Source organism: Plectropomus leopardus, chromosome 14 (genome assembly GCF_026936395.1).
Source record: "Plectropomus leopardus strain MGB_pleo_1.0 chromosome 14, ASM2693639v1, whole genome shotgun sequence".
In the NCBI taxonomy this organism is placed as follows: domain Eukaryota; kingdom Metazoa; phylum Chordata; class Actinopteri; order Perciformes; family Serranidae; genus Plectropomus; species Plectropomus leopardus.
In genome coordinates this window covers 26851149-26875705 of record NC_142189.1, presented here as the reverse complement: position 1 = coordinate 26875705, position 24557 = coordinate 26851149, and the positions used below count along the sequence as shown (strand labels likewise).

At 40.8% G+C, this 24557-nt stretch overlaps 1 protein-coding gene across 9 annotated transcripts in view; it reads left to right on the top strand.

The window, feature by feature from the left end:
• myt1lb (myelin transcription factor 1-like, b) overlaps nt 1-24557 on the top strand; it is a 145194-nt gene that overhangs the window by 13663 nt on the left and 106974 nt on the right. The window lies entirely within an intron of this gene.

Below are 24557 nucleotides of genomic sequence, written 5' to 3'. Positions count from 1 at the left end.
TTGGGCCTTATGGCCGAGCCACACTGCTTGCGGATAGAGCATGTGACAGCTACCTTGCTGAACTGCTGTAACACGAATACTTGCATTATCACACTGGCAGTTTTGTTTGGGCAGTGCTGCTGCAGAGCTGTTTGCTGCTGTAACTACAGTGTTTCCACAATTAAAAAAACAATAATCCACTAATTTATGGAGCCACTGCATTGTCAACAATACAGTCATGCAAACATTTCACAATGAAAAGTCGCGCATTAAAAATTGATGGAATTCTTTTTACAAAAACATTGTTAGAGGGCCTTTATTTTTTAAATGGAAACAGGAGTTTTAGCGTAAATGTTTGTATATTTTCATGTCTGTGACAGATATAGATATTGAAACTGAAGATAATTATGTTAAATTGACCATCAAAACACCATTTTCACAGTTGCATATTTTCTAGATGTGCCGCAGCTAAGCAGCACCTGAGCAGCAGCCAAGCAGCAGCAGCCAAGCAACACCTGCACAGCGCTGCTCACACAGGCAGTGTGGCTGCTCTAACCTTTTAACAAGAGTCTTGAATTAAAAAAAAAATAGAGGCTATGTGATGCACATGCACCACTCACGTAGACAGTGGCAACATTAGTGCTAATCACTGCTAGCTAGCTCCTCCTAGCCCCTTCTAGACAGACATCAAAAATATTCTCAGTTAACAGCTAACCATTGACATCCCTATTTAAACAATTTATGAATGTCAATATTGTTTTAATAGGGATTTTTTTGATGACACTCAATACCACTGTTCTAATAAAAAATGAGGGCTGCTTACTGTTATCTACCTTTACTTTGGCTAAATAAGGTGGCTGGGACTTCAGTGTTAAATGATGAGTCTGATAAAGAGAAAAGGTGGACATTTGTACAATAAATCTTGTGTGTTTGTTTACATGCTTTATGCACACGCCTTCTGTGTATCTGTGAATGTGTTTGCGTAAGTGTTGGTGAGTGTAGTAGACAGAGATGCCGCACCTCAAACTAGGGCATTTTCACCTGCCACCTGGAGGCCTCCTCAGACATGGCCCCCTGAAACCGCTGACAAGGCACCTCTGGGCCTTCCTACTAACTCCCCCCAACACACATACTTACACAGCTACACACACACACACACACACACACACACACACACACACAGAGTTCTAGTTGCTCAGTCTCTCCTCGTGTACCCTCTCCCTGTCTGTCCTTCCTCTGCTCCCTCTGTCATTTCCTTTATCTTCGACTGTCTCTCTCTTTCTCTGTCTCTGCACACACACTCTCCCCAGCCCCTCCTTCTCCTTTCTGTCTCCCAAAAAATGTTGTGTCCCTCTGTACCCTCCCTGTGTATTGTTTTGCCTTGGCTCCTGACTGCAGTGTATCTCTGTGCCATTGTTATCCTGGTCTCTGTAACAGGATTTTCCCTGCTAGTGGATGATTAGTTCAAATATATCTGTGAAGGGGGGGGGGGGCAAGTTTTGCCTTCACTTCTTCATCTCAGTTCAGCGGTTAACAAGGCGGATGGATCACATATTTACTGTTAACAAGGAGGATGCCATCGTTTCTCATTCCCCCTCACCAATTGCGCCCCACAGTCCCATGCATAATAAATCAGACCCTCTGTGTCAGCATCGGTCTCTGCATACAGACAAGAAAGTCATAGTGTGCGGTGTGATCTGCTACAAAATGCAGGAAGAATTTGAAGCTATGCACTCAGAGCCGGATTCTTGCTTTCCGTTCCATTGCTGCAATGTATTCAGGTCATTGCCAGGTCTCTGTTAAAACGCTTGTTTGCTTTGCCTGTGTTAAGCTCCTGCATCTTGTTCATTTTCCTCAAATTTGTGCACCCCCTGCCCTGAATAAATAGCGCTACACGTTTTTGTTCTTTAGTCTTAGCCCTCGCCACCGCTCGCTTGCCGAAAGAAGGCACTGCCCTGCTCTTGTAAATGACCTAATTTTCCTGCTCGGCCCAGCGTTTTCCGATGTGAGCCGTTCCAAAATAGCTTGGCTACAGCAAAGCGTGGCAAACTCATTTCCATCTTGCATAACAGGGACCAAACATCTCCCCCCCAGCCCCCCCTCTTCCTAAGCTCATTGGCGAGATGGCACATACTCTCACAAGCTGAATGTCAGCTTCCCACCTCATTGTATGAGGAAGATGGTGATATTATGCATTTCACTAATTCATTTTCGTCCCAGTTTGTGCATTTTGCCTGCTCAGTCTCTCATATTTATTGAGTATGTCATTTCTCAGTGTAAATCTGAACAAACTAATAGAATATAAAGTATGTGCTTAGTCCAAAATATAAAACAAAGGAATAAAAAAAGGATACAGTCGCTCTGTAAAGGTAGTAGAGCAAAATCAAAAGGATTCCAGAAGGATTCAGGGCAACATATTCAGACACAGTCTATACACTATGATCTATATTTCATACCATAACAACATTCAAATAACCATTCATGCCATAAAAAAAGCCCATTACAGAACAGTACAGTACTATACATTGCAAGCCCTGCATAATATCACAGTAAGACAGCATTACAGAACAGTATAAGGGCCGTACATGCAATTGGCCCATATCTACTCCCTGTCATTGAATTGGCTTTGGATGGAGATAATGAGGAGTAGGGGGTTGAGAGAGGAATCATTATTTTACCCATGGCTGCGGCGCTTCTTAACAGGGTCTGTAGGGCGCCTTCACTAAGCTAATGTGGAGAAATGGAAACAGATGGAAGGCATGATTATTTGATCTGCAAAGATCTCTTGGTGGGCTTTGTAGTAACTGGACTAGACTGCTTAGAGGCAAGAGTGGGTTGTATACGTCTGTGGGTGTGTGTATGTGTGTTCTGAGGGGAGTGCGTTAACGTGCCTTGCCGTGGGTGGCTATTGTTTGTGTGTGTATGTGTGGATGCCCGCATGCATGTGCACGCGTGTTTGTCCATCTGTTCTCGTGCTCGAATGCATCGCACGTGCCTGCATACTCCTCTAATAACAATAAGACTATTTGTTTCACACTCCAAACATATGGCCTTCTAATTAGGATTGAGCAATGAGCAGTGATACAGGTAGAAAACGGTTTTCGCAGTATATGCAGGGTACAGGTCTCGGTTTTGTGCTGAAGGCTGCGCGTGTGTTTGCTAGCTCTCCATGCTTCCTGTTACTTTTGTAACAGTGCAGAGCTCTGTACCTGTGGGCAGCAGCAGCACGGCTGATTTTGTGCGTGAAGGGCGCTCCATTCTAAAATGTTCATTCACAAATACACAAATACTCACCAAGTGCACATCTCATCTGTTTCACTCCTACACACATGCTGTATATGTACGTGTATGTATACATGTATAGACATTAAGGTCGGTGTTTCGACCGCACCAGGTGTCCGCCCAAAAGAAGAGCAACCCAACTGTGAAAAATACATGAACACACATCAAACATACAGAGGCATATGGCTCCATACTGTACAGCCCGCACACAATAGAGAGAGAGAATTAGTCAGGCTCCATATTATTCTATTGATCTCACTGCAATGCTGGAGCTGTCTCCATGCCACTCTACACAATATTCACAGCTTACAGCAGCACTCCCATATCTGAGCGCTGTGCCGATTGTGCTCACACACATCAAGCCACCCAGTGCATGCAGATAAATCCAACAGCACACACACTTAGACGATACAGAGACACACACGTGCACTTTGACAAAACCTGCAGCCTCTCACTTTATCCGTATCTCTTTGTCAAACACACACATTCATACACACACTCACCGAACGGGGTACATTATCACATGTGGTTCCCTGTCAGGCGAGGGGTTGGGGGACGTGACTGGTGGCTGGTGTGTGTGTGTGTGTGTGTGCGTGACTGGCGGGCCACACCTGTCAACAGTACTCCATAGACTTGGTGCTGATGCTATCTGACAGCCTGGCTGCCATGGCAGGGTGTGTGCGGGCGTTTGTGTTTGTGTGTTCTGTGACCGTTTGGATGAGTCATTGTTATGCCCCCGCTGCTATTTTCCCCAGAGGACCCTCTAGTGTCTGACTGGTGGTTTCAGTGTGTGTGTTTGTGTGTGTGTGTCTTTGTGGTTTTTGTCTGGCTGTGTTTTCAGACCCTATTAACAGCTGGCCTCTTACTCACACAGTAAACAAACACGTTGAACCATCAAAATTTTTTGGTGATCTAGTCTCTTGTAGTGTTCGCACCACGCTTCCTCAAATATGCGATGTGTTGAAACGCTCACACTCCGCACGCTCGTATTTGTAACAAAGCAGTCTACTTTAATTCACGGGAAGGATTTACGTTAAAGAACAACACCTTTTCCAAATTGGCTCATTGTAATGCAAATCACGTTGCTTTAAACTTAATGTTTCAGCCCACTTCACATGGCGTGTAGCAAATGACTACTTTCTGGATGTGACTCTCAGACACCATTCTTCAATCATGGCCGCCACAGACCCAGCATTATGAAGCAGCTGTACCCTCCAGTGCCTCTCAGCAGCACATGCATTTGGCTGAAATATTCAGCCCAGCTCCCAGCGTTACCTTGCATGTATAATTACCGGATATGCTGCCTGCCGCTGATAACTCTCCCAAACAATGTTTGAAGGGGGAAGGCGGCGATGAATTCCCAATGAAGTGTGAAAAAGACTGATTAAAATTGCCGTGGTCAAAAGCCAGCGCACCAGTGTGTTCTGCTCTCGCGGACCAGGGGAGATGGGGAGACAGGCTCTGCAGTTGAGATAGCTAGCTCTTTTTTTCTATACTGTGCTTGGGATGGATTTTTGGTTGCTATTTTGGTCCACAGTGGAAATTATATTGGCATATATTTTTGTATTTTTGTGTTTTGGCTGAGCTTGACAAAAAAAAAAAAAACAACACACATTTGGTGCAATCCTCAAGCAGCTCCATTCAGTAAACGGTCGGTTGTAAAGCATAAATTGTCATAGTCTGAGAGGCTCACTGTTTCACGTGAGCTCGATTACTTATTTATACGGATAACAGAGAGGTAACTGAGGAATGTGTGGTGCTAAAATCAATCATTCATTGTTTTTTGCGGACAATTTTCCTGCCAATCTTGCATTCCTCTAACATAGTCACTTCACAATTCCCAAGATAAGTGTGTTTGTGAGTGCAGACTTTGCAGCTGTATGTGTTAATTCTTAATGTTTTCATATGGCATTCTTTTTTAATGTGTGTTTGCACACGCTGTAGTTGTGTGGGTGAGTACCTGATGATGCAAACCATATATACTGTACATACTGTATGTGTCTATGTGCACCTGTGTGTGGCTGTGCACCAGAGCCCAGGCGCCTGGGAGCCTATTTGCAGCGGAGAGGGAGGGATGGATGGCGTCTCGTTCGAGGCGTGTGGGCGTCAAGCTCAGGGCACCTAATTACAGCCCCGGATCCCACAGCTTGCCTGCGTCTCCCTCAGCCCCTATGTTTGGGTGCATCTTCCCTGGCAGAGTCAGATGATACCCTCCCCTCGTCTCCCAAGCTTTGGTCTCAGGAGGGCTCCACCTTAGCGCAATGCACGGCTGTGTCTGATTAGCTGGCTTAAATGAGATCCCTAGCTAGCCGGCTATATTGTCACTCTCTTTGTTGACAGTTATGAGATGGGCTGCCAGACAGCCACCCGGCATATTTAGCTTGTTAGCTTGATCAGGAGATTTCTGTATCATGTCACTGGCATTACAAACCCTTTAGGGACCTCATTTGGGCTACTCTAGTAAAGAAACTAGTTAGCCAGTTAGCTAGCTATGTGCCTTTAGGCTGACTAAAATAGAGGGGACCCGGTTTCGTCTTTTGTTTTTTTCCCATTCTTTTCTTGTACACTGATGTACAGTTCAATAATTGGTGGTTATTAGTGAGCTTGCTGGAAGAGGAGCCGGGTATCTGGTTAACCCTTTCCTCCCCAAAAGGACGGCAGATGTCTTTCATCTCATTTCAGAGGATTAAAAGGCAGGGAGATGGCAAGAGGGAGTAGGAGAGAGAGAGAGACATAGATGGATGCCTATAGTGGGGGTTGGTTATTATTATTTTTTTTGCCAACAGCAGATGCCAGGCACAGTGGTTTCAACCGGGCACACTTTAAAACACAACACAGCTGCCTTCTCTGCATCTGGGCACCGAATGGAAAGAGGAGGGGAGGAGAGGAGAGAGAAGCAGAGGAGAACAAGGGGGAGAAAAAAAAGACAGGGAATAAGAATGAGAGGGAGCAGGAGACAGGCTGTGCAGGGAGAAACAGAGGGAACACGAGGGTAGAGGAAGGAGGAGAGAGGGGAAGAAACAAAGGCTGACACAGATAACATCTATCAGCACAGCAGAAACATGGGCTGGGTTTACCATTATAAATAGAGAGATACACACAGCACCCCCCGCCACCCCACCCCACCTCATCCCCAGTTTAGTATTCCCTTCCAAAAGCTGGGAACCACTAACTGGGCCAATCCACAACAGGGATTAGCTATCTAGCTGCAGAGGCATTTAGATGTGCTCATAGCAAACTCTGCGCTTTATGTGGGAGTGACTGTAAACACAAACACGTACCGAGGTGTCAGAGAGAAGAAAGGACGAAAGAAACATGCTTTACTCCATTGTTTTTACTGTTTTTTTTTTAAGGCATGTCACATAGAATTTTAATACTATAAAGAAGACATATGTTACAAAGAGAATGCAATATCCTAGCATTAAATTAAAAACAACTATTTTAAGATTTAATGCAATGGCATTGCACGAAACAACTGGTAACAACAGGACACAACAAAAAGAAAAAAAAGAATATTAAATGCTGGAAAATGTACGGAAACTTCAGCGAGCATCCAAAATACACAGGATGAGATATGACAGTAAAGTAATGGTTATACAAAGACATGAATGCAATGTATAAGACATTAGAAAGATAGATGACTTCGGAGACAAAGTGTTGACCTTACATATATTCAGTTTAAAGAATATACTGTATACAGCTCTGTATGTGCTCAATGCCGCAGGGAGAAATGTGGTGAGTCGCTCTTTGAAAGCTTCCTGTTGAGCTGTGTGATATGCAAAATAGGGCAAGATTGAAATTTCCTTTCTCTCGCTCCCCACCTGTGGACAGTGGTGCAGGGCAAAAGTCAGCGCCACTGAAAAAGGAATTACACACTATTATTATTTTACAATATGTATAATTTCAAAGACCCTTGCACTACAGTGTGCTTGTTTCTCTCCATAGGTCTCACTTTCCCCCTCTCCCTCTCCCCTCTTTCTTTTGTTCTACCTCTATTAGAGTCGTCCTTGACTGCCGAGCGAGCGTGTGGTGCAGCCTTTGGTTGAGAGGAGCCAGTCAAACGCTCTCTCGCTCTCCTGTTGAGACAAGAATAGGAGAGGACATGGGAGTGAGAGAGGGAGAGAGAAAGAGAGACAGAAAATGTAGTGAGAGAAGTGAGGGGAGAGCTTTTTTCAATTCAGCAAACATCTTCCTGAAGCCACAGAGAGCTGTGAATGAGACAGGAAGAGTATTAGCAGGAAGTTGGTTTGATGACTAAGCGTCTGAAGACAGGGGAGAGCTCTGGGCATCTTGTTTGGAAAGACAGTGAATGGATAGACATTGTCTGCCAAGAAAGAAAGCCTCAGAAATTGTGGTGCATCATCCCCTGAGATGTAGAGCTTTTGGTCCAGGAGAACCTGCTCCTTATAGACTGCTACAATGATGACGTTTTTTGATGACCAAGTTAGCGCCGCTCAGATTCCCTCGTCAAAATCCTCAGGGATTTTTTTCATTGGATTTCAGATTATTGCCAAAAATAAGCTGTGTGGCAAACAAACTTTTACAATACATACACATTTTGTCCATCCTGTTAATCTTCACAAATGATTTTTGAAGCCTAAACGCAATCGCCTCATATAGCCACCTGTTAGCAACCGCCTTTTTTAAGACACATGAAAGCTTCAAAACGCATGAGAAGGGTATTTACTGATATATTTTATGTTGTAGAACAAAATGTCAAAGTCTCTCAAGCTTGTGTTAACCATAGACCTTATTTCAAACATCCAACCCATTGCCTACGAGACGAGGGGATTCAATGGATCATCAAGGTGGCCCAATATACTGTATATATAATGGAAGTAGCAACCATGACATCACCCACTGTTTTAAAACCTCGAGTTTGGCATTTTCGCTGTCGCCATGTATGACTCTTGGAGCCAGGTGTGATCATATTGGGACAAGAGGGTGACGCTTAAGGTAGCTGCTAGCTTTGTTAGCATGGTGCATTTACAGCTATGGTTAACTGTGATAATGCTAATACTAATTTTCACTAGCAAAAAACAGGCTTAAAATTATGAAAACAAATCAAACTTACCAGAAAAACAAAACATAAGAATGCACAGCAAAAGTTACAATTAACTTACCTAACCTTACTGTTACCTAATCAATGTTGTAGCTATGGTAGCGACTTGTCAAAAGTAAGCACCCATCTTTGACTGAAATCAGCCTCGCCCCTTAATTATGCTTTACTTTAAGCTGTAATAATATTGAAACAGTTGATTGATATAGCCTAACAATTGACCCCGTACAGTTGTCATAAATTAGGAAATTAGCTTAAGAGATCAAAATGTTTTTTTGCGTCAGGCTGTAACATGTTTATTTCTGCTGTAATGTTGGGCTTTTTAACATGGTCTATGGGGATTGACCGGTTTGTGGAGCCAGTCTCAAGTGGACATTTGAGGAACTTCAGTTTTTGGCACTTCCACATTGGCTTCATTTTTTAGCACTGTAGGTTGGGTTTGCATCCATTGTCCTACACCAAATGTGAATGCAAGATTAACACAGAAATAGCAAATACTGCAGAAGCCTGTAGTGACAGCTTGGTGGCCTCTGGATAAAACAAATATGGATTTTTCTCACTTGTCAATAATCCACTTGTGTGCTTTTGTTAATATAAGGTTCTAAGGTAATGGTTGGGTGTTGAAAGGTCATGTAGTGTCAAAGTGAGAAATCTGAAGAGATGAGATTTAGCCTCCATTCTTGACACCAATTCTTTTCCTTGTCACGACAGCAAATTTGAGTGAAAGTGGCGATTATGGAATGGGGTCGGGGGTTCATGTTTGGCATTTGACTAAGCACCTCGAAGCAGACAGACATACAGTAAGACAGGCAAATAAACAGAAAACAGACAGATGGACAGGCAGACAGGTAAACATTCAGATAGACGAGCAGGCAAACAAATAAAGACACAAACAGATGACAAATAGACAGGCAGATAGTCAGGCAGATTGGCAGAGCGGCTGACAGCCTGGCCGCTTTCCTGCAGAGAGGCATTGGCTAGAAAGAGTGGCTGGCAGGCAGACAGGCAGATGGACAGGCAGGCCACATGCACACAGACAGAAACACAGACACAAAAGCAGAAAGACAGGAGGACTGGAGGAATAATAGACAGAGAGAGACAGACAGGCCTGCAGAGCAGCAGACAGAAAGCCAGGCAGAGAGGTTGCCAGACAGACATGCACCGTTGGTAGCAGGACAGGCAGTTGGCGTAGGAAGGAGACACGGGGACAGCAAGTGCCTCTGGCAGAGAGGGAGAGCGAGATACAGGGAGACAGAAATAGAGGGAGAGAGAGAGAGAGGGATGAGGTCAGTGCACGGCTGGCTGGCTGACTGTTGATCTGTGGCACTGGGCTGGCAGAAGAGGGTCCTCGGGGAGCGAGCAGCTCCACACAGCCTCCGTCTACATCCCCCCCAGCCCTCCACCCATCCCTTCATCCCTCCATCCCCCAGCTGGGACAGATAGACAAGCCTGTGAGGGGAGAGACATTTAGCAAACAGTGGCACCGACAGGTGAAAGAAGGCAAAATTAGTAGTCAGTGTAACAAATGGCATTAAGTAAAAGGGGTATAAGAAAATATTTCAGTGAGTGTCAGGTAGGGCTGGGCAATATATTGCCTTTATATTGATATCATGATAATATATTGTCTTCAATTCTGGATATTGTAATATTGTAAATGTTGTCTTTTTCTGGGTTTTAAGGCTGCATTACATTAAAGTGATGTAGAGTGTTCTAGCTGTTTGATTATTGGCGTTTACCCTCTTATCATTATATCCATATCGCTGATAATTATTTATCATTGTGTAAAAATTATTGAAAGCACATTGTCAACACTGCAATATCATTGTGATATGAATTTTAAGGTTTTTTTGTCAAGTACTGTGATATTTGGTTTTCTCCATATCTCAGCTCCAGAGTTGCGATACTATGTTTTGTGATATTTTATGGATTGTCAAAAACACTAATGATTTTTGATAGATCAGTTTCCCACAGAATTAGAATCTATGTGTGTGGTGGTGGCTGATGGGAGGCAGGGGGAGGGGATATATTGTATGTGTGTGTCTTTTTGTATGTCCATGAATACAGCACACGAGGAACACTTTACGAGTCTTTTTTTTCCTCAGCAACAGTTTGTGTCACAGGGTAGATAATTGATCTATCCATCCAGTCAGAGATGATTAGATTAAAATGATGGATGAGATGAACAGCTGATGCAGAGACAAGTGAAAGCAAACTTTTCTACACAGGTCAATTAATGATTTTACTTTTACTTTCATTGCGCCTGGTGTTCTGCTGCTCCGCCTGTGCCGAGAGTACACTCTGCACCTTGGAAGTGTGGTGCAATTAATAACAAATGGTTTTTATATTCCAATATATTCCAATTAATGAACGGTTCTGCTCCAAAAATTTAAATCAAAATGTGGAGGCAGATGTTTTGATCATGAATATGTGGGAAATCCTGTTAATAATTTACATGGAAAGATTCGTGGCAGTGGTTTATTTTGTGTTGTTTGAACGCCCAGCTGCCACATAGAAGTTTTTTAATCTATCTATAGCCATGACTCTTACACTCCAACATGACAACACATCCATACCTTGAACACAAAGAACATGGATTAATACAGAGTGATAAAGGTCGCACTAGCTTATAAAATTTGCATGTCAAAATTGCAATATGGTAAATCGTAATCGCTGTATCATAATAGGTATTTCCAGATTTTGCCAATACGCAGCCCTTTTTCAGTCATAATTGGGAGAATGGAGACTGCATTGGGTGCATCAAGCTCAGAATTAGAGGCAGGAATACAGCAACATTGTCTCCTCTCCTCTGCAACAAACACTTGAAGGACATTCGGACAAGACTTGCTGCCACATGGGGCTCTACATGTACCCCAGGCTTTTAGAAAAGGGGACGTGTGATATTCTTTGTAATGTCAGCATGTTAATAATATGGAAATATAAACTGTACAGTGGACGGTAGTTTCTTCATCAAGTATTTTACTGATCTGCTTAAGTATTTATATATTTTGACTTTACAACTACAGAAACAGCCAACCCCTTAGAATGTCATATTTATTTTTATATATCATCATACTGTATATTTAAAGCACTTTGCTGATGCTCTTATGTAGAAGAACTTACGTTGACAGCGACAGATCACTAACATTATAAACAAGTAGTACTTAACTAATAAAATGCAGCAGTGAGAGCCAGATGAAGCAAACATTTCTATTTCTGGAATGATCGTGTTTTACAGAGAAGTGCAGAGAATGTAGAAATACACTGAAATGACAATGTAGAAAAGGTTTCATTTATTTTAACAGAACTAGCTGTTACTGGTAATTGATGTATGATATTTCCTGATCATATTTCCAGTCCAGCCCAGTGAAAATACATTGCACATTGTAGAAAATGCTTGAATGCCAAAGGAGAAATATGTGGTTTGTGAAAAGCCTGTGCGGGTGCTTTCAGGACACAGACGAAATATTAGAATATTATGGTCGTTTTGACTTACCCCGTGTTTGGACAGTTGAAATATTGGATCAGTATGTCGATATGTGATTTGAGGTGCTGAGGATGTTTTTTATGGCTTTCTCTCGGCTAGAGTTACACAAGGTTAATGTTACAGCCGCGAGTTGGAGTGTGAATGCGTGTGTGTGTCTGTGTCTATGTGTGTGTGTGTGTGTGTGTGTGTGTGTGTGTGTGTGTGTGTCTGTGTGTGTGTGTGTTAGTGTGTGTGTTTTGTGCATGCATGTGTGCCGTTTAGCTGCAGGGTGCAAAGCTGCTCCAAATGTCCATCTGCCGAGTTCACAATCCACCTGAGCCCACTCACGCATGTACACGTGCACCCACACACACTCAGACGCATGCAACTGCAATCATGCCCCCATACACACTCCCTCCCAGGCAAATGCGGAGACGTAACTTACTCCAGAACGCCAAACATTCGTTACATACCTGCACAGCCACGCTGAGTTTTTTTCCTTGTTTCCTTGTTCTATTCAGACCTATCTCCATTCTCACAGCTATTTGCATAAAAACATCCCACCTTTTCTCAAACTGTCACCTTGATGTAGCTGCAATATGCAGTGTGATATCAACATAACAAGTTTTCTGACAAGGATCCAGAAATGCACATATACATATTTCACAACAGGTGTTATGAGAAGTACGGGAGAAAGGAAAGAATGTGTCGGAAGAGCCCCAACACACACAAACATCCAAGCATTCATACACACATACAGTGTATATCTGTGTGTACGTTTACATATACACACAGTTTGTGTTTGCAGATTATTGTTTTTTCAGCTTGTATTTCAGTGTGGGCATGTGTGCTTGGCGCACTGAGTGCCAAGCTGATAATTATTGAAATGAGCTTATGACTCGCTGTCGCTGGTACGACTCTGGCAAGATTTCGGAATCAAATTCATTTACAAGTGCCACATTAAGCACCTGTTTCTTTTTGGAGGATTTGGTATATGTTTTTCAGTGACACCAGGCATGGTTCAGTCACTATATTCTCTTTTAATGGGATAAAGACAAGTGTGTAAGCTGTTGTGTCCAAAGAGATGCTGCTGTAATGGGTGCTGTGCTCACTTATTCATCCACTGAGTCAAGATATCACCTCTGCAGTAGCCAAACAGGTGCCTTCTAGCTGGCATTTTGTAGGTCTCTGATAATGTGCAGACATTTTAAACCCTTTGTTTCACTGGGATTTTAAGATTGCCTTAAAGAGTTGTTGGTGGTATGGGTTTAGATGCTGGAACTCATTTATTCAAACATTACTGAGGGACACTTTGATTAGAAGAATCATGCATCTGTGTGCAGGGTGTCTGCAGGTCCTTAAAATGTCTTAAAATGTTTATCAATGGTATAACTATTAGGGCTTAAAAGTCATTAAATAGTCTTAAATTTAAATTTGTTGTGTCTTAATTGCTCCAAACATTTGATCTCATTTAAATTCTTTTATTTTATTTTTTTTTTCTTGACTTTTGTCAAAAGTCAAGCTCTTTTGCATGAAAGTCCACATTTCTGTCTTACCACCGAGTCTAAAATTGACTTACACTTGCACGCATCTGCATGTTTTTCTTGAATGTGTCTGGTTAACAGGGAATCTAAAAACAGAGAAAATTCTTGATGAATTGAAGTCATAGGTAACCGCCTTTAACAACAGCTAACTATATCAAAACATCCATTTACAAACTCTCATGCAACTCATGCAATATAATTCTCGTCTCATTATCCAGTCATATGAGGCAGACCAGCAGCTCCCGTGTTCAGTAAGGTAAAATTACCATTTTTGTGAATGGAGTATGGCTGTGAAGAGAGCATGGACAAGTTTCACTTGTAGTTTAGTTTACAATCGGAAAGGACTGTCTGTTTGGGAAGTACTGAGCATGTGACTGGAGAAATGAGATTTGGATTATTATGCGTCAGTTGTGTGAGAGTTTTAAACAGATCTTTTGATGTAGGTTTGCTGTTTTGCTACGACTTGAATTCATCAAGAATTTTCTTCCTTTTTTGGATTCTTCGTTCATTAAAGCATGCAAGAGAGCATGCAGCTTTTTTTTCACAAATTTAACGTAACACAGGGTGAATAATTGATACACAAATGGTCATTTGTGGGGTGAAGTATTCCACAAAGCCACATGAAGATGCAGTGGCCATGAACAGGGCAAAAATTGTGACAAAAGAACATGTTAAGTTCCAACATCACTTCAGAGACCACAGGCCTTTTTTGTACAGTCAACATTTTGACTCTTCATAGTAGGAAGAGTGTGAGTGTTGCCAATAACACTACCACATGGCTCTGTTCTAATCAAGTGTCCCAGTATAATAAGCCATGATAGTGTAAGAATGAACCAGTATGCACAATATCAGGACCCCAAAACTGAAGCAACTTCATAAAATTCAGCAATCTTTAAATGTTTAATCATTTATATTTGCATTATTCTTGCTTTGAATTGTGCTTTTATTATTTTGACATGTCACAATGTCAAAAAATACCCATCTTGAACATTATGGGAATTTCTATTACTGTTACAAATAGTCAACAGTTTTATTTTTAAAAAGGGATATTTTGGGATTTTTCAAGTGGGGCTGAATGAGATACTTATGTATAGTCAGAGTATTATGTAGAGTAGCTGGCGGTCGGCGTGCTCCCAGTTAGCAGAAACAAACAGGGCACGTACCCCACAGGGGTTGATCAAAACATATTGTAGCCAAAAAGTCTACCTAAAAAATCAATATCAGTCTATGTGGATTCTGCATTAAGAGTATTTTCACCGCTTTACCTCGCCGTCACACAGCCGTTTCCTTTGGCACTACATTTCTCATCCACCGCCAGTCAGCTGTTTTGGTCAGAATGTGCTGTTAGTAGCTGTTACGTGATCCGACTGAAACAAAACTTTATCTTTGAAACACTCAATCCAGCATCCACTTAGACTGATATTGTATTTTTTAGGTAGATTTTTTTTAAAGTGGCTAGAACATGCTTTGCTACAACTGTTCATAAGTATCTCATACAGCCCCACTTCAACAATCCCAAACTATCACTTTAAGAACCTGAATACTTTTATATTGACTCTTTTTTTCCAAAACGAGTCAAAACATACTCTGTGAATGTACAATACATACAAAACAGAATTTATTAAAATGCTAAACGTGAGGTTTTTTTTATTTTTTAGCCAATTTGTTTTTTTGAATGGGTCTTAAGTATAGAGTGAAAGGAACAGGGCTTTGTATCAGACCTCAAGACTTTCTGGTCAAGTATCAAAAGCTGGGAGATACATAGACTCCTTTACTAATTCTTTTGCCAGATGGAGCCAAAGAGTTTTTCCAATTTTATCTTGCTTATTTTGATGAATGAATATGTTTTATGAAAAGCATCTTTATATTGCTTGGAGTAAATATTAAGGACAATTGTTGCTTTGTGTCTACACTTCGTGGATGAATGTGGATCTCTGACTACTGTGAAATTCATAATATATAATCCATTCATGACACAATGGCTGTAGGGAAAAATGTAGCTTATGTAAGACAAATGTTCATATGTGAACGAGAAGCAGCTTTGAATGCCGTACCTTAGACTGTGTATTATACTGTTCTCGACTATTCACAACCCTTTCATTTAAATTAACACTGCTGATATTTTATGAAGTCTAATGAGTATAAGCTTATGAAACAAATAATAACACAATCAGAAGTGTCTTAATATGGCACTGAATAATAGCAAAAATTACTAAATCAGGGAAAGTAAATCTAATTTCATGGGAAGCTTTTCTGCTTTTCTTCAGATATGTGGAGTGGGGCTGCAACTGACGATTGTTTTCACTGTCAATTAATCGGTCAATTATTTTCTCAATTAATGGGTTAGTTGTTTGGTCTTTGAAATGTCAGAAAATGGTGAGAATGCCAATTGGTTTTTCCCCAAAGATGACATCCTCAAATGTTTTGCTTTGTCCACTACCCAAAAACATTACGTTAGCTGCCATAGAGAAGTAAATAAACCAAAAAAACATTCATTAAAGAGGCTTTTTTTCTTTTAAAAAAATAACTGATTAATTGATCGAAACAAATTATTTAGTAGTTGACAACTACAGCTCTAATGTGGAGTAACTTTTGAATTCCCTGTCTGAGCATTTCAGACAGGGCAGGTAGGTAGTGAAGACGGCACAGTCTGGGGGTGTTTGTGTGTGTGTGCTCCTCTGCAAATGGTTCCCCAGCTTTCAGGGAGCTATTCTGAATTACCATGTGATTCATTCAAATCGAAACAAATTCTGTCTCATGTCGCCCAACGCCTTTGACTCCCACACTGGAAATATAGGTCCTATTTGAGCAGAGAGTGAGGGGACATTTTCTATTCCGTCCTATTAGGCTGCTATTTTTGGTGCCACAGGATACCCAGTGACTGTGTAGAGCCTTGTCAGTGACGAATGTGTTTGTGTGAGAAACAGGGGTGGGGTGCCTTCCCACAGGAAGATGTGCGCGTGTGTGTGTGTGTGTGTTTCTGAGTTTGAGATGGATGGAATTGGGGGGATATTCAGTGTTTTTCACTCTCGCCTGCAGGACTGTGTGTGTTACAGAGAGAGAGGAAGAGAGAGAGAGACTGAATGTGTGTACAGTGGCGGGGTGTTCTGTCTCTATCTCTCTTTCTGGCTCGCTCGCCTGCGGTGATTCAGTGTGTGTATGCCCATTAGCTTGCCCGAGTGTGTGTATATCTGTGGATGTGAATGTCTGCAGTGCTGTGTGTGTGTGTGTGTTTGCCTGCCTGCCTGCCTGCCTGCCTGCCTGCTTCAGTGCCGATGCTGAGATACAGCATGCCAAGCTGGGGGTACCTTTGTGTGAGTGCGTGTGTGTGTGTATGTGTGTGTGTGTGTGTGTGTGCGCCTGCTGTCATCCTGGGGTAAAGCCTCAGGACATATAGGGTCATGTGACAGACAGCCCTATCTATCTATCTGCAGACTGCATCATTGGTATTCTGGGTAGACAGTGGCAGCCAAGCGGGGGGGGGTTAGGGGAAGTAAGGAAAAAGGGAAGAAGTGTGTGTGTACATGTGTGTGTGTGTGTGTGTGTGTGTGTGTGTGTGTGTGTGTGTGTGTAAGAGAGAGAGGAAAGGAGATAGGGAGAAAAAAGAGGGGGACTTTGTGGAGGCAGAACTAGAGAAAAAATAGAGACGAGAACAATAGAGCTCATCAGTGCATTGAGACCTGGGTGCAATCAGACACACACACACACACACACACACACACACACACACACACACACACACAAATTAAAAGTACGTGTTTGCATACTGTATCCTGGCCTGAACACTTTTATAAGCATGCTTGCACATGCATACAAACTGTCATCCAGTCATCCATCAGTAATGTTAAATGCAGGCATCACACACACACACACACACACACACACACACACACACACACACACACACACACATACACATTTCCTGTATACATACACACACAGGCACAGTGATGTCCTTGCCAATTCATAAGGGAGATCTGATATGAATAACGAGAAGGACGATGCCACGAGGACTAAATGTTGGAAAATGTCATCCGCGGCAACACAAAAGGAGCTATTTCATTAGCCGGGGCAAAGCACTCCAACACAGCATAGTTTATCATAGCTTAGGGTTAAACTCTCATCTGATGCGCTAAAAGACAGCTAACCTTCAAAGACGCTTCGCCATCCTTTTTACTGCATAGATACTGCAAACCGCCTCTCCGGATTGATCCCCCTGTCTGTCTAGTGAGGAAAGATTGTGTATGCCTTGGCTGTAAATAAGCATTCAGCCTTCATTGACAGACGGCCACATGCAGGGGTATCAGTTCACTGACCAAAGGCCCAGGATCTAATATCATTTGCCAGCAAAACATTCAGATCTGCTTATATCGAAATTTCCGAGGACAGGTGGAGCAATGAATGATGACTGAGGAGACGTTATGTTATTATTGGTCAGTCTGATGAATAGTTAGACATTAGGGTTTCCATTATTTATGGACTCTTGTCCCCCTTGGGTAAACATTTTAGGCGTGCTGACAAAAATCTCAGCCACAGTAAATGTTTAACTTTCTTGAGGAATGCATCACATTCTTAACTTTGACCAGTGTGCACCAGACACAAGGCAGGATTACTGAAGAATTTTTAAACATGAGGTCTACTTGTTTGGACTGAACAAAAAAAGACATCAGATTACCATCTTCAAACAGCAAAGAGCGCAGTAATTCTTTTCACTGTCAAAATAAACCATTTATTTTAACTTGAAAAAGTTAGTATCCGGGCTGCTGGGAATTTTTAAGTTGAGTTGACTGAATTTGAGAAGACAGGTTGAATCTTTACTAAATTGCCTCAACTTCTCAAATTCACAGAACTTAAAATTTTAAGGCAGCCAAGATGCTAACTATTTAACATTAAAACAAATAGTTTATTTTTGAGTGAGTGTTGAGGCTTTGTTAGTGGGTCTGAGGTTTTTTCGCACTCATCAAACCTGATTAAGAGGCCAATAAGAGCATATATGTTGGCCGGTAAGTTGCAAGATGCCATTATATAATTTTATTTTTTATAACTGGAAAATGTTCTGTTAAGTGCATATCTTGGTCACAGTCGTTCAATAACCAAATAAGGGATCCTCATCTGCCAATTTATCATCAATTTTGTTATCGGCCTTTAAAGTCCAGTATATATTGGTTTAGAATCTGAGTTGATTTGATTCCTGAATTACTTTGATTCATTGTCATATCTAGTATTTTGATTTATTGTTAGTTTACCTTTTAGAAGAAACAGATGCTTAGCTCTGTGACTCCAATGTAACAATAAAACATAAGAATTATAAATAGGGCTAATATCAATAGTGTTTCTGGCTTGCAGAAAGCACATTGACTACACACCACCAAGTTTTCTTATTGTGAAATCAATCACAAAATTAACCTTAACTAGCTACAGTGAATATAAAATGACAACCTTGATCATTCTATCCAGCAAAAGTGACAGCTGGTGCTTGGTAAACAAGAAGCTCACCACCTGTAAGTTTTATACTTTTACTTAAAATTAGACAGAACTAAAAAGAACAAACAATTCTGAGAAACATCATCCACATCAAATGTTTGCTGGTTTAGGCACTTACTGTTTTCCTTGGCTCATGAACCTTTATTGTCCATCACTCTGAACAGTCAAATTAATCCATCCATATGCACTGCTTCCATTAAAGGTTATAATTTTACAGTGTTTAATGCAGTATTTTTTATATGTACATATCATCTATCAACATAAATATTTAATATAAATCCATATGCTTTATGTGCAGTGCATAGAGATACCATACATAATTGGCTGAGGTTAAATGCTATTAATCACTTTTCATTTAACTTTTATGAAGTGTAAAATTATGGAATTAATGTATAAACCACACAAAGGAAGGATATTTACTATATTTGAATATTGTTCACTAGCGTCCTTTTTAACTTCAACCACCGATTGTCTCCTGTGAGCTACAGATTTCCAATAAAACCATAAAGGCCAATGGACTGTCAGCTTGAAAGGCATATTTCTTATATGCATTAACAGAAAACGATGGCAGACTCCATTCTTTATGGAGGAGTGCGCTGTGACGCCCGGCTAGTTGTCATTACTCACAGAAGTCCAATGAGCCGCCGTGAGCATGACGTTCTTTGCTTGCTCAAGCATGTTCACCCTCGATTGGGCCTGGCATTCATACTGTGTGTTCTTGATGTGCTGGTTCCTCTCGATATGTAGATCCAAGCCGAATGATTTCTCTGTCCACGTCTTCTGCGGTGTTAATTTGGCGTAAGTTTTTAAAACACTGCAGCTTATAGATTGGCATAGTCCTGTATTTTCGGTATGGTGTTTTGCTTTAAGGTGATATGTCAAAGATAAATTACCTGCTTGCTGATTAAATTTGGCTTTGGGTTGGGCTAGTGGTTCAACTGGTAGGTTGTTGTTCCCATCTCTCTTTCACCCCCCTTTTCTGTCACTGTTTATATGCACTATCAATAAAAGCAAAAAGGCCAAAAAATAATCTAAAAATTATGAAAAAAAGATGGCTTTACAAAATGAACAGATTGCATTATTTGTTTTCCAAACATCTGTCAAGCAACTTTTGAAAGAATAACTTCCCAGCTTCTGAACTCCATCAATGTTTTTAGCCAGATTGATTTGGTGCAGCAGCACACGTCGCCAGTGTTGACGTTACTTTTGAAATTTAATAAGTTACAGATTATTAGTTTCCCTGTTAAAAATGTTATCGGTTATGTAACCATTATAATCACTTTATCAAAGTGGTGTAACTCATTACATTTGATTACTTTTCTAACAAATACTTTAAACATGGCAATTAAGCTGAAAAGACCTAAAAACATAAGTGCATAAATGTTAAGCTCAAATTTGTCTCAACGGCTTTGCTGGCCCACATTGTCCAAATGATTAGTTGATTAGTAACTGTCATTAAATTACTTTTTTAACTCAATAACTGTAACTGTGTAACTGTTACAGTTACATGTAAAAAGTTACTCCCCAACACTGCACGTCAAAGCAGCCACAGTAAGTAAACAAATCACAGCTCCGTTTAATTGCAGTAATTTTTTTAAGGCTTTTAATATTTCCAACCACTATAACTTTTACAGAACTAATATACCTGAGAAAATTTCCTTCTTTCATTCAAAAATATCTAAAAACTAAAAAAGAATGACCCAATAATTTGAAGAAATTAGGAAAAAGTACAAGAAATTACCTGAAAATTAGTTTAAAAAAAAAAGAAAAATGAATAAGAAAGGAGAGAAACAAACAAACTAGGCAAAGTGCTAGTGTTATGAATATGGTTTTTCCCTTGATTTTGTTTTCCCTAGACATTATTCTCTAGCTTTTTAAAAATAATTTTCTAAATCTAACATTTCTTATGCAGTTGCTTATTGCCTTTTTTTTCTGTGTTTTTGAAAGAAATCGCACCAATTTGCTCAGGGTTTTAAGGTTAAATACTTGTAAAAGGCGTTTGACAGCAGCACAACAGAAGTGATGTCGCTTTAGGTATCAAAGGGTTAACCTTTATTTGTCCAACTTTGTTATCCTTGTTTCAAACTGTTTATGTCTATTTCTGTCTAAGTACATGAAAGCAACACAAAAAAAAAAATAAAATCAAATTCTTTGTATGTGCACACACACATGGACTCACTCAGCTCTATTGTTTAGTATTTTGAGAACATTCACTCTCTAATTGACATTCACTTATGAAGGAAAAATGCTTGCAATTTGGAGTCCTGGACACCCTCCTACAAGCTCAGAGAAGATGCTGAACGCTCCCTCATGGCATCTTGTACAGCATGAATAGTGTAGTTTTCTATAGGTGCAGGTGCCGTACAGCTCGGTGTTTTCCTGTGGCTATTTCAGGTCTCGCTGTCTCACTCCTCAACCTTGGTGTTCTATAGCTGCTGGGGATGAGAGATGGTGTTAACACTTCTAAAGGCGTAAATCACCTCTCTCTCTCTCTCTCTCTCTCTTTCTTTCTGTGTGTGTGTGTCTTGCTCCCCCTCACTCCCTCTCCCTCTCTGCAATGTTGTTCCCTTCACTCGCTATCTGTGCTGAGAGGTGATTGGAGTCTTCCAAGTCTGATAATGGGCCACATATACACGCTCACACACACACACACACACACCTTTTTACAGCCACAGAGCAGAGAGAGAGAAGGAGACTCATCAAGTAATTAAGGCCCTGGCTCTCCCTTGGAAATTAAAGGAATGGCCCTTTGCTCTCCTCTCTCTCTCTCATTTTCTCTCTCTCTCTCTCTCTCTCTGTCTCTGTCTCTGTCTCTGTCTCTCTCCTCCTCTTCCTGCTGGGCTGATTGCTGTCTGGCTTCTCTCCTCACCTGAGTATTTCACTCTCTCTCCCAGGCAGCCAACCCATAGTGCATTGTGCTGGTGATTACCCCACTGTGGGTAATTGCGATGGTGGTTCGCTCAATGTTATTTCCCCCACTCTCTGCCCTTACAGAGGAGGAGGCACCTCCCTCGAGAAAGCGCCGCTTTTGAGGGGGTGCACTTTTAGCTATTTGGTGTGTATGCGTCTCATTGCGCGGGGCAAGCTAATAATGAACATGTGTTCCTGTGTGCATTGTATGTGTTTATTTTTACTTCCTTGAGTAGGCGTCATCTCTGTGTGTGTGTGTGTGTGTGTGTGTGTGTTTGCGAGTACAGTGAAGCCCAGCAGGTCACGCACACGGTCAGTTCCATCTCTCACGTCCTTGAAGAGAAAAACGGGTCAGAAAACTGCTTTTACCTTGGCTCACTCTTCCTCTTTGATAGGAGCAGGAAAGTCATAAAGAGCCAGTCCACTTCACTACCTGACAGCTTCTTTCACCCTTGAACCTCAGTGGTCCCATATTTTCCCGGAGAGACTCAGACCGACAAGCAGATTCATTTTTTTTTTTAGCTGTTGTAACAAGAAGGAACCAACAGTTAAAATATAATATGTGTTGATTTCATATAGGTTAGCTCTGAGTTTGTCTGCCTATGTGTCCTGGTTGGACCTCTGGCCCTGCGCGAGCTGGCTGCAGCCAACAACCCTCAATAAGATTAGTGTGTCTAGAAAATAGAAGGATAGATGGATTGCAAACAGAGTATTATAAAACTAGCAAATCTAGTCCACAGGCTGCATTTTCAAGATGTTTTTTCTTTTACTAATGCAGCCCTTGGCATTGATATTTGCAAACATAAATAATGACTTAATTTTGAAAATAAATTGCTATTGCCATAGTGTAGCCTTCAATTTATCTAAAATACATAGCATCGAGTTGCCTATTTTAGCAATTATGAAATGAACTTGCTTACAAACGTAATTTTTCAATGAGCTGATATTTACTGGTGGTGACAATCTAAGAGAGGGTAATCTTTAGAGAGTAATATCACCATAGTGCTTTCTTCACAATGAGAGTGTTTGTGTACTTCTTTTTTTAAATTTTAACTTCCTATTTTTTCCTATATTAGCTTATCAGATCAGACTGTTGCGAGTGAATGCAAACTTTTAGATTTAGCAGAATGAGCAATTAAGTTTCACATTCAATGTTGCCGATGTTTTGCTGCTCCATCTCTGGCCAGAGTACGCTCTGCGCTCAGAGAGGTGAAAGGCATAATGGATCAGTATATGTATTTCAACAGCACTCTTAATGACGGATAAAGCTCTAAAAATAGAAAATCTACTTGTGGAGGTGTTTCAATTGTGGCGGGCTGCCACAAAAAACATGAATGTGTGGAAAACCCTGCACCAATAGAAAACGGAATTTAAAACAACCTAATTAATGTGTAACCCAAAAGTGTTCAATATTAAATAGATAAATATAATTAATAAATAAAAATATAAAATGAGTAGTCACATTAATAAAGACAGTCAAATATGCTGATAAGCTAATAATAATAATGATAGCAATACACTTTATTTGTATTTCCCCTTTCATTCAGGAAATGCAGCTTAAAGTGCTTTACGAGAAAACCGAACATAAAGCAGTATTCACAGAATAAGTAAATAAGTTATAAATAAGGGTAATATTTTAATACATTTCTTTATTATCATTTACATTGATTTTAATTTAATCATATATTTTCATTAAAAATGTCCTTTTTCCAAAAACCTGGTTTTATGTCTTAATGGCATTTTTCCCAGTTACTCTCTTATTTCATGCCGCCACTTTTCATGACAGTGGAGTTGACAACCCCTTCAATTTTCAGACAGTCAAATGCACCAAGTCTCTCTTAGCTTAACAACTGCCACCACCTTTTGCCAGCTACAATAGCTCTTCATTGCAAGAGACGCAGCAATACAGATGTAAACTACATCAACAAACTATCACTGTAAATAAACAAGTGGACCCATTTTTCACAAGCTACATATCACATGTCTAGCCAACCAAACATTATCACAAAAAAATGATTTTTTTATACAAACAAACCAGAAACAAAGCAACAGATCTGGCAACAACTGATATGATCTTAATACCAGATATTAAAACAACAGACAAAAGCGCGCCAAAATATGGTCCAAATGTTAAACTTCTGCTGTATGTAGTCTTGCATTGTTTGGACTCTGCCTTCTTCCATACACACAACCTTCACAATGCTTCAGAACACGGTGGGGGGTTTATAATTTCATGTGATTGTCGCAGCTTGTCGTGCATCTTTTGTTATAGAGCATTTTTGTGAAGAGCCGATATAAGCAGCAAGAACTACCTTGCTAATCCAGCTTCCTCAGCAGTGCAGTGATTCATTAAAGATGTTGCTCAGAGAAACTCAGAGCAGAAAAAAGATGTTCCCATTGGTTCCATCAGCCAACAGGCGTTAGCCCGATCGTTTAGCCCTGCTAAGAAAGGCTGCGGACAACTGTTATGAAAAGTGACATTTTGAAATTAAGTCGCATTTGTAAGAGTCAGTATGAAATAAAAAACTTGTTTTTTTTAAAAGTGTCTATATTGAAACCAACCCAAAACAGTAATAGGGAAAGTGTATTTCACATGCCTCCTGTTGTATTTTCTCTCTACTCGCAAGAGGATTTGTTGGGAAAAATCCTGCAATATTAAAGTTGTCTAGATGCAGGGTCATGGGATTTCTTCTGCTGGTTTCTGCTGTATCACTGTTTTGACAGTGTGGTCAGTGTAATGCCTCAGTGGGATTTAGAGGGTTTGGGTGGTTTAGTTCAGGGATATGGTGGATCAGGTCTTTTTTTTTATAAACTGAAACCCCTTTTGAATTACTAA